Source organism: Sciurus carolinensis, chromosome X (genome assembly GCF_902686445.1).
Source record: "Sciurus carolinensis chromosome X, mSciCar1.2, whole genome shotgun sequence".
Lineage (NCBI taxonomy): Eukaryota > Metazoa > Chordata > Mammalia > Rodentia > Sciuridae > Sciurus > Sciurus carolinensis.
Window position 1 is genome coordinate 24,539,534 of NC_062232.1, and position 13,490 is coordinate 24,553,023.

A 13,490-nucleotide genomic window follows, 5' to 3' on the forward strand; every position below is an offset into this window, starting at 1 on the left:
ACCACAGAGCAACAGGCATTAAGCAAAATAACAGAATAGAGCCCAGAAGCTGCAAGAGACCTACTCTATTTGTGGTGCAGCAAATATGGAGGGAAAATGGACAGGCCAAAAGAAGAGGAGGCATTGAGAAAGCAACCTCCAGCAAACCAGCCCATGCCCCCAAACACTAGATCTCACTAGAGGAATTTAAGGTTTGTGGTTTATTGAGGGTAACAATAGCAACAGCAAATCTCACATCCTGACTAGGTTAACACACAGTTTCACACTAAAAGCTTAGCAGAAGGAAATGCATGCTCATCTCTAAGCATAAAAATATTTACCTCAATATTTACTGCCCTATGCAAAGTATTGAATATCAGCATAAAAATGAAACATGGAACAAAAAACTAAGAATAAACACCCTCCTAAAATGCAAAGCAATCATCAGAATCAGATTCAGATGTGACAGATAGTTAAAAAAATCAGATGGGAAATTTAAAATACTTATAACTAATATGTTATAGGCTTTAATGGAGAAATGAAGGCAACATTTCAACAGAAAGAAAGAACTTATAAGAAAGAATAAACTGTAAATGTAAAAAATAAAAACCACAGTAACAGAAAGGGACAATGTCTTTGATGGGCTAATCAGTAGTTTCAACTCAGCCAAGACAACTTGAAGATGAATCAATAGAAATTATCCGAATCCAAATGCAAAGAAAAAACCCAGAAAAGAGCATTCAAGAGTAGTTAGACATTATCAAATGGTTTAACATGTTTAACTAGAATTTCAGAAGAAACATGAGAAACAATAGGTAGGGTAATTGAAGTCTTTGAAGAAATAATAGCCTAGAATTTTCCAAGATTAATAACAAATACAAAACCACAGATAGGAGAAGCTCAGAGAACATCAAACAGGATGAATAATACATCATGCACATTTGTATAATATTCTATATGTTTAAAAATGCAATTCTATCTTTAAATAATATTATGCTACTTCACTTTAAGGAGAAATGTGTGTTTCTGGGGATGTAGCTGGTATAGCACTTGCCCAGTATGCATGAAGTCCTAGGTTCCATTCCCAGTCCCACAAAGAAAGAAAGAAACAGGACATTTGTATGGTCATGAAGTGTCTTTCCAAAAGTATTTATGATTACTGTGTTGCTTTTAACATATGTCTTCAAAGTCTTTGATATTCCAGGGGAAGAAGAATTTAATTTTCCTCCCCTCCTTTTGAGTGTGGTCTGGTCTTAGCGATTTGCTTCTAATGAATAGAATACAGAAAGGGGAAAAAGTAACTTTACAGTGGAGAAACTTTGCAGACACCACCTGAACCAAATGATAAAGGTCAACATCACCAGTGGTAAGACACATTGATGTTATTGTCCCCAATATAATTTAATGAGAAAAGCACTTTTGTCTCATTTTCTGCAAAAATCTATCATTTCAATCTAATCATCAGAAAGCTCCAGACAAACCCAACTCGAGGAACATTCTAGAAAGAAACTGACCAGTGCTCTTCAAAAGTATCAAGGTCATATAAAACAGAAAAAAAGACTGAGAGAAACTGTCTCAGATTAGAGGAGAATAAGGAAACATGATAACTAAATACACTGTGGTATTCTGGAATGGATTACATATTTAACTGGAATTTCAGAAGGAAAAAAAGAGAAACAATAAGGTAAATGAAATATTTGAAGAAATAATAATATAGAAAAATTGCTCAAAAATGGGTGAAATCAGAATAATATCTGCAGTTAAGAGTGTTGTACCAATGCTCACTTCTTAGTTTTGATCATTGTTCCATGGTTAGGCAAATCTGGGTGAGTGGCACACAGGAATTCTCTGTACTATCTTTGCAACTGTTTTGTAGTCTGAAATTATTTCAGAATGAAAGTTAAAAATAAAACAAACCTCCAATGAACTTTCTATTATACTTAGAATAAAATCTAAACTACCATATCCTCCATGATCAGGTCGTAAGCAGAATTCTATATCCCCATCTTTTTCTTTTCTTCTTCTTTTTTTTTTTTGGTACTGGGAATTGAACCCAGGTGCACTTAACCACTGAGCTTCATTCACAGCCCCTTTAATTTTTTATTTTGAGATAGGGTCTCACTAAGTTGCTTAGGGCATTCCTAAATTGCTGAGGCTGGCCTCAAACTTGCGATCCTCCTGTCTCAGTCTCCTGACTCACTGGGATTACAGGTATGCGCCACTGTGCCAGGTCTTTAATCCCTATCTTGAACAACTCTCCCTTTTGGTCACTATACTTCAACCACACACATTCCTTCTGAAGGCCTTTATTCTGTTGGCTCCTTCTGTTAGGAGTGCTTATTCCACATAAGTTTTGCATATGGCTGTATTCTCATCCTTCATATCTTAGCCTAAAAGACCTCTCCTATCAAGCTTCTGAAGTAAGCCCATTTTCTATTATTCCTGTCAGCTATTCTTTGTCTCATTACTTTTGCTACATATCACTTATCTGCATTAAAAGTTATTATTATTATTATACTTTATTTACTGGTTTCTCTGCAATATCATATAAGCTTCATGAGAACATGGAGATCACTAATATTTTCCAAATCGTCTTATCTATATTGCTTATTGCTGTATCCCTAAAACCCAGAACAGTACTGGCACTTAGTAATTCCTCAGTAAACATTCACTGAAAGAATAAACCACCCTCTGTTAGATGCTATGTCCACAGACCAGATGAAAGAATACTGGATTCATATAGGTAATGCTTTTTCTCCTTAGGAAGTATTCTCATTGAGTGAAATGCTGGTCAGAATAACCTGATATTTGAATATTTAAATAAACTATTATATATTTAAATTATACTTAAGTTATTACTTCTCTATTTACAATGGATTGAATGTTTGTGGCTCCTCGAAATTCACATGTTGCAATGTCATATGACCTAAAATGTCATATTAGAAGGTGAGTCCTTTGGGAGGAAATTAGGTCATGACTGTGAAACACTCATGAATAAAATTCGTGTCCTTACAAAAGGGACACAGAGACCTCTATCACCCTCTTTTTTGTGGTCCTCACCAGAACCTGACTATGCTGGCATCCTTGTCTCAGATGTCCAGCCTCCAGAACTATGAGTAATAGATTTCTGTTGTTTATAAACACCCAGTTTATGGTATTTTGTTGTAGCAGCCCCAATTGATACTGTTTTATTATTTTTTTGCCTAATTACATAGTTTAATTTCATATAATTTATGAATTAAATATGATGAGGCTCCACTGTAATACATTTTCTCTTTTAGCTGCTATCTTTGCCTTAGAAATCCCTTCAAAGTTGTGATTATTCAAGCTACATGCTGCTGGTAGCTATATCCTAACTCGTAATGATTGGTTTAGCAAATCATTCACACAGTGATTTAACAAAGGAGATAGATTTACTCATAAACATCTAGCCAAACATTAATGAAGAATCAAAGCAAATCTAAAGAAAACACAACTGCTATTTTTTGCATCACACAAGAGAGGATCCCGGGATATTCATTCAGGTATAAAATGTGCAAGTATGGGTAAAGTAGGAAGAGAGCTCAAAACACCACCACCACAACAACAAAATAATGTACCTTTGTATTTATGTATGTTCCTTTGGGTTTTACTTCAGTTCATTAGGTACCATTTTCTTATGTGCAAATTGGTTAAACTGGACCTATGACCTCTATGGTCCATTTTACTTTCTTTTTTTTGGTACCAAGGATTGAACCCAAGGGCACTTAACCACTGAGCCACATCCCAGCCCCTTTTTAACATTTTATTTAAAAATAGGGTCTGGCTGAGTTGCTTAGGGCCTTCCTAAATTGCTGAGGCTGACTTTGAACTTGGGATCCTTCTGCCTCAGCCTCCCAAGCCACTGGGATTACAGGTGTGCACCACTGTACCCAGCTAAGTTTCTTAAAGTTACTAAGAAAAAAATCTAGGATAGCATTATACATAATAACTTAAGCATTCAACACCAACCCCATTTTCCACTGAATTTGTCATATGCCTTATTTCCTCTCCTGCATATTTTGTGGTGTGTATATATGTTTGTGAATCTGCTTTGTACATGTGTTTTAGATTTAACTCTGTACTTGTAAGGTGGCAAAAAATCATTCTGGTAGTCTGGATTAATATATGATTCCCAATCTCAAGAAACGTTGGGGATAAAGGGGATGGGTCAGAGAAAAATAATAAGAAGAAAAAAGCATAATAATGTGTGAGTGAAAACTTGATACAGTGATAGCATATTGCATAATTAGAAAACAAATTATCTTAGGAAAAATGCATAAAATCCCAATTGTCCTTTCTTTTATTACTATTATTCAAGGCTAAACTTATATAACTCACTGATATGCAGCATTTCTTTATTTATGGGATTGAGAGTCTTATTTTTTTCTCTTCTGTTGAGCCACATATAAAATTTATGTTTGCCCTGATTTTGTTTTCATTTTTTTATTTAGGTTTTGTTTTTTCTTTTGCTACCAGGGATTGAACCCAGGGGTGCTTAACCACTGAGCCACATTTTTATTTTTTATTTTGAGACAGTGTCTCACTAAGTTGCTTAACACCTCGCTAGGTTGCTGAGGCTAGCTATGAACTTGCGATCCTCCTGTCTCAGCCTCCTGAGTCACTGGGATTATAGGCATGCACCACCATGCCCCGCTTTTAGTTAGGTTTTTAAAAATTAAGTTTTACTTGCCCAGAACTGAAAGCAGCAGTTCTCAAAGTATGATCTGAAGAGCCCTGGAAGTCCCTGAGACACTTTCAGGGGGCTGATACATTCACAACAATAACACTCAAACTTTATTTGCATTTTTCTCTGTGTTGCCATTGCACTGATGGTGCAAAAGCAAAGATGGTAAGACATCTTAATTTGTTTAGTACAAATTAAGGCCCTACCACTAACAGTCATCACATTTTTCAACTCCACACACTTTGAAAAAAAAGAAAAAGAGCCAGATTCATTCAATAATATCACTGAATATGCAGTAAAAGGATTAAATTTATTGAACTTTGAATACATTTCTTTCTTTCTTTCTTTCTTTCTTTCTTTCTTTCTTTCTGTGTTTTTTACAGACTGCATTTTGGTTCATTGTACACAAATGGGGTACATCATTTTGTTTCTATGGTTGTGCACGATGTAGATTCATACCATTCGTGTAATCATACGTGTACATAGGGTAATGATGTCTGTCTCAGTCCACCATTTTTGATACTCCCCTCCCTCTCATTTCCTTCTACATAATCTAAAGTTCCTCCATTCTTCTCTCACCCCCAACCCCCCACTCCCATTATATATCATCATCCACTTATCAGGGAAAACATTCAGCCTTTGGTTTTTTTGGGATTGGTTTATTTCACTTAGCATGATATTCTCCAATTCCATCCATTTATTTGCAAATGCCATAATATTATTCTTCTTTATGGCTGAATAATATTCCATTTCGTATTTATACCACAGTTTACATATTTTTAATATATTTTTTAAGATGTTGATGGACCTTTATTTTATTCACTTATTTATATGCGGTGCTGAGACTTGAACCGAGTGCTTCACATGTGCTAGGCAAGTGCTATTCCACTGAGCCACAACCCCAACCCGTGAATACATATCTTTTTACAGTCTATGTGTTGAGATGAGAATTATGCTGTATACCAAAGAATGCAGCACAATGTGTCAAGGTAAAGGACTTGTGGGGTTGTTTGGTGAACTGAACAAACTGCGTTGTTCAAGCAGCACCATTTATACTTGAAAGAATGACTGACTGACAAACTATGGATTTTCTGATCTCAGTATCTAGCAGGCATTTTCTCAAACATGTACAAAGTGAGTCTGTCACCAGAAGGAAATATCAATTGACAGTATTTATTGCCAATGATAGAATTTGAGCCTTCACATAAAAATTAACATTTTGGAAACTTGTATCCAACACTGTGAGCTTGATCCCTTCCTAATACTCAAAGATATTTCTGATAAGGCTGGTGTTCATACTATTAAAAGTGATTTAAAAAAAATATTTTATAGGGCTGAGGATATGGCTCAGTTGGTAGAGTGCTTGCCTCACAAGCACAAGGCCCTGAGTTCAAGTCTCAGCACTGCAAAAACAAACAAACAACAAAATATTTTATTATGAAATGTGTCAAACTTTGGAAGATCTGCACAATTTGGTCAACTAATATTTTCCAAATAGCTAATGCATGATGTTGCGAAATCATGCCTGGGTAGAATACCCATTCCAAGTGCAAAATAGGCCAATGGATTATAATTTAACAGAATATTCAAACTTTTGGTTTGGTGTTCCCTTTTCAAATTAACTTTGATCAACTACCACTTGTAAAATTTTAGTGTAATATGAGAGGATATCCACAATTATTGGAAAAAGACTGCTAAAAGTCTTCCCTTTTTCACTTATGTATCTGTGTGAGATGAAATTTTTTTCATATACTTCAACCAAAAAAATACATCACAACAGATAAATTACAGTAAACCAATGAGAATCCAGTTTTCTTCTATTAAGGCAAACATTAAAGAGATTTGCAAACATACAAAATCATACTCATTTTTCTCACTACATTTTCCTTTTGTTTTTTTGCTTCCTATTTTCCCAAATATATAATAGTTGACATGGAGATTTGTTATGATTATTTTAAATGAGCTAGTAAATAAGTATATAGTTAATTGCTCAGTTTTAATTTTAATATAATAAATATTGATAGGTATAATCCATACAAACTAAAGCTGTTGGAATTCTCAATAATTTTTTAGAGAGTTAGAAGTCTGGAGACTAAGACTTTGAGGAATGCTGTTTTATATGAAAATTTCTTTTTCTTATTTCTCTCTGGAAGTTTTTAGGATCTTTGTTTGCTTTCAGTACTCTCAAATTTCATGGTGATGTGCCCCTGTGTGGGCTGATTTTTATCCTGTGCCGAATCCCAATTGGCCCCTTTCAATCTGAAAGCTTGCTTCCTTCAGTTCTACGAAATTTTCTAAGGTATTTTTCTCTTGGCCTGGGTAGATGCATGAGAGAAGGCTCTTCCAGCCTCCTGCCTGCTGTGTATCATGCTGACTGACAGTGTTCTTGGAGCTGGATGGGGTGGGGGAGGGACAAAGGTTGACACTCTCAATATTCAGTATGTCAATTTTCATTTAATTTCTGTGTTTGCAAGACAGTGCCTTGGCTGTCTTCTGTACCTGGTGAGCCAGAGTCCAGTGGTTCTGAATATTCACATGATTAAAGATCCTCTGGAGTGCATGTTAAAATGCAGATTCCTGTGCCTTGCTTCCAGAGAGTCTAGTTCAGACTTACCAGAGAGTAAAGCTCCAGTCTCTTGCAAGGGAGGGGCAAAACAGTGGTCTGGCTACCTAATGGGGAGGCAGGAGATGTAGGCATCTATTTCCAAATAGACCCTCAATCAACCTTCTCATTTAGGTGAGCTTCTCCCCCACATCCCAAAGTACCCAGCGCCTTCTGTTAGTCAGGTTTTGGGCATTCCTGCAGGTAAATCTCACCGGTTTCTACCTTTGCCCATTGCTGACTGATGACTCAGATTTCTCAGTTCTACCAAGCTGGTTACCATTTATGCATTTGCTTTTTACTTTCCAAATATTTCTGGTTTTTCTCTGCTCTTGTGACTTTGGGCCCATGAGAAAAGTCATTTACTATTATTTAAGTAGAATTTGGAAGGCTGATATGTTCAACACCTTGTTTTAACTAAAGCTGCCTTTGGCTTTTGGTTTCGACCACAAAGCACCTATTTTCACAAAACTGCACATTAAGATTGCAGCTGTCAACAAAGGGATGGAGCTTAACTGACAGAAAATATAAAGGAAGTAAAGAATGATCAGTACATTTTTAGAACATCATGTGTCCTATACAAATGCATGAGTGTCTCCTTTCCTCAATCCCACTGCCCTCACCTCCTACCATATTCTCCATTGCTCTAAAAGTATCCTAGGATTGACTGCACTATAATTTATTTACCTTAAAAGAAAGGAGAGTAGTGTCAGTTGAACCATTGAAATGTGGCAGATTTCACATATATGCTTAGATGTTTATAAGACTTTCTTTTCTTCCTTGAATTCATTAATTTCTACTCTAAGTAAAATATATTTTAAAACTTTAGTTTGATGAGAGGCTATATAAGGAATTTCTAACATAATGCAATTTTATCTTAAAGATTCTTAAATTTACCCATTTAAATTCAGGCTGCTCATGAGGTAGCCTACTTATTGCAATGATGTTGCTGTTGTTGAAAATATGGTAACATCTCTTTCCCTGGTATAACTGTTAGTGGCATATTGTTTTGAATATACTACTGTTGGAAAATCATATTTTGTGGATACATTGAGAATCTAAGCTATGAGCCATCAGCCACTAACATCTAAAAGAGAGGACACCTGTATATCCTATGCAGCATGTGCCCCCTTTCAATAATGAAATTGATACCACTGTCCTTCTTTAAGGTAAATGAATAATAGAGCAGTCAACCCTAGTTCAGGCCCAGGAATCTTTAGAGCAATGGAGAACATGTCAGGAGGTGAGGGAAATGGGTTGAGGGAAGGAGAAATCAGCCTAGCTTTTCATGGGACAAATGATGTTCTAGAGATGTACTGAATGACACATCAAAATCTATTCTTATTTGGAGGAGGAATGCACCCTTAACTACAGAAGGGCACACAACTTGAATGAATACATTGTATACAGAAGACAGAAAAGGATCTATAGTTGAAAATAAAATGATCTTCCTAGAACAAAGTATCAATTGCCTTTTAAATTCCAGAGATAATTTGGGCTAAATACATTCAACAGAAAAATTGGGCAAATATAGCAAGCAGCTAAAAACTAGGGTTTTGGAATCAAAATGACCTTTGTTTAAATCTCAATTTCCTCCTTTAGTCACTGTTCCTTTTTTTTTTTTTTTTGGTACCAGGGATCGAACCCAGAAGTGCTTAACCACTGAGCAACATCCCCAGTTCTTTTTATTTTTTATTTTGAGACAGTGTATAAGTTGCTTAGGGCCTCACTAAGTTGCTGAGGCTGGCCCAGAACTTTCAATCCTCCTTCCTCAACCTCCCAAGCCATGGAATTACAGCCATGGCCCCCAGCCTGTGCTACTTTTCATAAGCTAGTCCTTCTCTCTGAGCCTTGATCTCATCTATAAAGTGGGGATAATAATATCTTCTACATAGGATTGCTGTGGGGATAGACAGAGTGTATGACCAGCACATAGAACCGTGCCTGGCACACCATACTTGGTGATCAATACCTGGTACATTTCTCTTACTAGATCCTGGGCTCTATTATACTCACCTTGGAAAATGAGCACCATGGAGAAAATAATAATTTCCCATCTTATTCTTTTATAATGCGTGAGTGTCTCACAAATGTGAGTTGTATTAGACCCAAAGACCTTTGGAATTTGTTGAAAGACAGCTCAGTTTCCATGAAAAACAAAGTACAAAGATTAGTATGCAGTTCCAAGTATTTTGTAAATAAATCTAGATGTGATTATTTTCAAAGTCTTGTCATTTTTAAGTTTTGCAGGCAGTTAAATGCACTATGAATTTATCTACACATTTTGTGGCTTTTCTTGGCGGGATTTCAATTATTAAGGCAATTGAGCTCACATGAGAAGAAAAAGCTTGCTCATTATCCACCATTACCCATGTCTACTGTTTCACTAAAAGGCCCATAATTATAACTGCGGATGACATTTACACCTATACAACTGGATGGTCAAAGTACAGGAATAGGTCCAATTAAAATAAGTTGAACTATTGGCAGACAAACTACAAAAATAATAACACATATTACATGTGCAATTAGTTTTTAAAAGTTTTCTAGTTTAGAACATTTATGACATTTTTAAAGGATGTATTTCCTTATTACATTACATAGTCAACTTTTTTGCTGCTATGACTGAAAGACCCAAGTAGAACAACTGTAAAGGAGGAAGAGTTTATTTGGGGGCTCATGGTTTTAGAGGTCTCAGTCCATAAACAGCAGGCTCCATTCCTTAGAGCCCAAGAAGAGGCTGAACATCATGGTAGAGCATGATGGAGGAAAGCAGCTCACATGATGATCAGAAAGGAGAGGGAGGGAGGGAAGGAGGGAGGGAGGGAGGGAGGGAGGGAGAGAGGGGAGAGAGAGGGGGAGAGAGAGAGAGAGAGAGAGAGAGAGAGAGAGAGAGAGAGAGAGAGAGAGAGACTCACTCACCAGATACAAAATATACCCCAAAGCCATGTACCCAATGACCCACCTCCTCCAGCCACACCTTACCCACCTTCAGTTTCCACTTAGTTAATTCCTATCAGGGGATTAATTCACTGATTGGGTTAAGACTCTCACAACAGAATTATTTCTCCTCTAAACCTTCTTACACTGTCTCATATGTGAGTTTTTGGGGGACACCTCACATCCAAACTATAACAACAACTAATACCATAATTATAGAAATTTTTTAAAAGAGAAAATTATAAAGAAAATGAAAATCCTTCATAATCTTACCATCCATTTTAACCACAATTAATAATTTGGTGTCTTCTCTGTCAGCCTTTGACCTAATCAGAGCCAGGTGGAGCAGGAAAGTACCTCAGAGATTATCGAGTCCAACCCACCCATTTAAAATGAAGATAATTCATTAAAAGACTGATTCTAGCCAGGCACAGTGGTACATGCTCCTTATCCCAGTGACTTAGGAGGCTGAGGCAGTAGGATCACAAGTTCAAGGTCAGCTTGGGCAACTTAGAGAGACCCTGTCTCAAAGTAGAAAAATAAAAAGAGCTGAGGTTGTGGCTCAGAGTTAGAGTGCCTCACGTTCAATCCCCAGTACCCATCCCAAAACACAGAGTTGCCTCTATTTCTGATTTTGCTTCCATTTCCTTGAACAGGAATAGTAGACTCTTGTTATAAGGCAGCTCATTATGCAGTACGGATGTATTTATATAAACCCTAGATTACATTATAGGCCCCCAAAGAGTTGGCCCAAACAAAGAGCTTGAACTAAACTAGTTGGCTTCTAAGGCCTTCCTGCTTTGGTCACTGACCTGTAATAATGTAATATTTGGAGTTGAAGCAGTCATTTTGTGACCATGAGACAAGAAATTCAAGGACAAATAGTTAAAGTGGAATGATAGAAAGTGAGTCCTGAATGATGAAACTGATGTGCCAGACAAACTTGAGAATTGCCTATCCTCAAATATCTTGGTAAGAAAATGAAATGCTTCTATTGTTTAAACTCCTTTGAGTTGGGTATTATTACTTAGAGCCGTTAGAATCCAAATTCATGAACCCTATGCCTTTGAGCACATACAAGCATTTATTCTCTACCTTAGTTGCTAAAATAGAGACAGATAATATATACACATTTTACAAAATTATATGCACTCTTTTGTATTCTATTTCTGTCATCTAACAAAAATATGAGATTCTCCTGTGCTCCTCAACATTTTTCTGAAAGGCATGATCTTTGATAGCTGCAGATTTTTCTGACATATTTTCCCATAAATGACCCTATTTTTAAGAATTTATGAAGTTAGCAAACTTTCTCTTCTGTAATATTGCAGCAAATCCTACTTGTACATGAATTTTTCTATCTTCAATTATTTTCTGAGGATAAACCCATTTTCCTAGAAGTGGAACTACTGTGTCACGTTGCTAGCTAAAGCTTATAATATCAATTGCCACCTTTGTCCTTGTTCTGCCACCACCCCCTTCATGACTTAGCATTTCTTTTAAGAGTATAAGAGTGTGGAATACTCTTTTTAACAAGTAATAAATTTACATGATTCAAAATTCCAAAGTATACACTGAAAAGTTTCCCTCCAACACATGTTCCCTAGCTGCATAGTTCTCCCACACACGAAGTTTCTGGAAAAAAATTCCAAATATATCTTAAACATAGATAGGATCCTGGCACCAAAAAAAAAAAAAAGATGGCACAGCCAAGTTAAGTAATTTGAGGAGAATTTAGTAATGAGATTGTTTGCAAAAGTGAAGCCAGGTACTGAGGAGTCCAAGGAAACACTGTAATAACCTGGAACTAGGAATAGAGGCTCAGTATAGCCATAGGTCTAAAGGTGGGAGCCTGAAAAATAAACCTGGAGACAGAGAGACTATGTGGAGAGGTCAGTCATGCAGGCGCTTTGACCTTGACTTGAGGAATATTGTGAATTCACCAGGAAGAGTTGGGTGAATAAATCCCCAAAGCTCACTTCTCTCCTGCTGGTGCTCTACTTTGATGGAGTCCAGCAGAAACCAGACTGCTGGATAGAGGCCTGTTCCCATCATCCCCATTGATACTAGGGAGCCCAATTTCATGGCCACATTTGTTTTCAATGTCATAAGAGGACAGCCACATTGAGTTTCTCAAATATAGTGTTGTCCTCACCAGTGTATTCTTTTTTTAAAAAAAATTTTTAGTTGTAGATGGACACAATATCTTTATTTTTTATGTGGTGTTGAGGTTTGAACCCAGTGCCTCACACATTCAAGGCAAGCACTTGACCACTAAGCTATAGCCCCAGCCCACCAGTGCATTCTTTATACCTTTAATGCAGTAAGTATCTTATGGATCCTCCCAGAGAAACAAGTCAGGTGCCATTTTGATAAAAATTACCAAAAAGGCCAAGACCAACTCTGTATATTTAAGGAGATACATGAATTCATTCAGGCCTTTTCAGTACCTTGCATGATTTTCCAACCACGTGCTATGGTTTCAATGAAATTTGTTCCCTACAGGTTCATGTGTTAGAGATTTGGTCCTCAGTGTGGTGTTGGAACCTTTAAGAGGTAAGGCCTACTGGGAGATCCTTAGGTCCTCAAGGGTGCTGCTGTCATGAAGGAAAGGGGGACTCCTGAAATGAGCCACTTGTTATAAAAACCTGAATCCTGTTTAGCCACATGATTTCTTATTCTCACATGCACTCCTGTCATGATACCATCTGTCAGCAGATTTTAAACAAATGGAATTGCCTGATTGTGGACTTACAGTCTCCAAAACTAAATAAACTCAGTTTCTTTATAAAATTATCTTTTCTTTTATTTTTATACTTATTTTCTTTTATTTTTATACTTACTGAAGGCCTCAATAATAAATGGAATCTTTATGTTTAAAGGATACCCAGGGATTGCTGCTCTAAAATTTTCTTTTATTTTTATACTTACTGAAGGCCTCAATAATAAATAAAATTATCCTGCCTCGGGTACTTCATTATAGTAACAGAAAAATGGATTAATATGTAATCCCTTCTTATATTCTGCCTCCCTGTCCTTGTGATTTCTACCTCTCTATCAGACAGTTCCAGAATGTCTGCAATTGATTATTATTGCATATGTTCAAGCTTCCAGGAGACATCCCAGCAATGTATTAAGCCAGCCCCAGGTATCCTTACCAGAAGTTAAACTCTAAGTCACAGGAGAGTGACCTCATGAATAAATTCTCGGTGATCTAGCCTTATAACCCACTCCATTTGTCTTCTCCCACTGGTATCACTACAG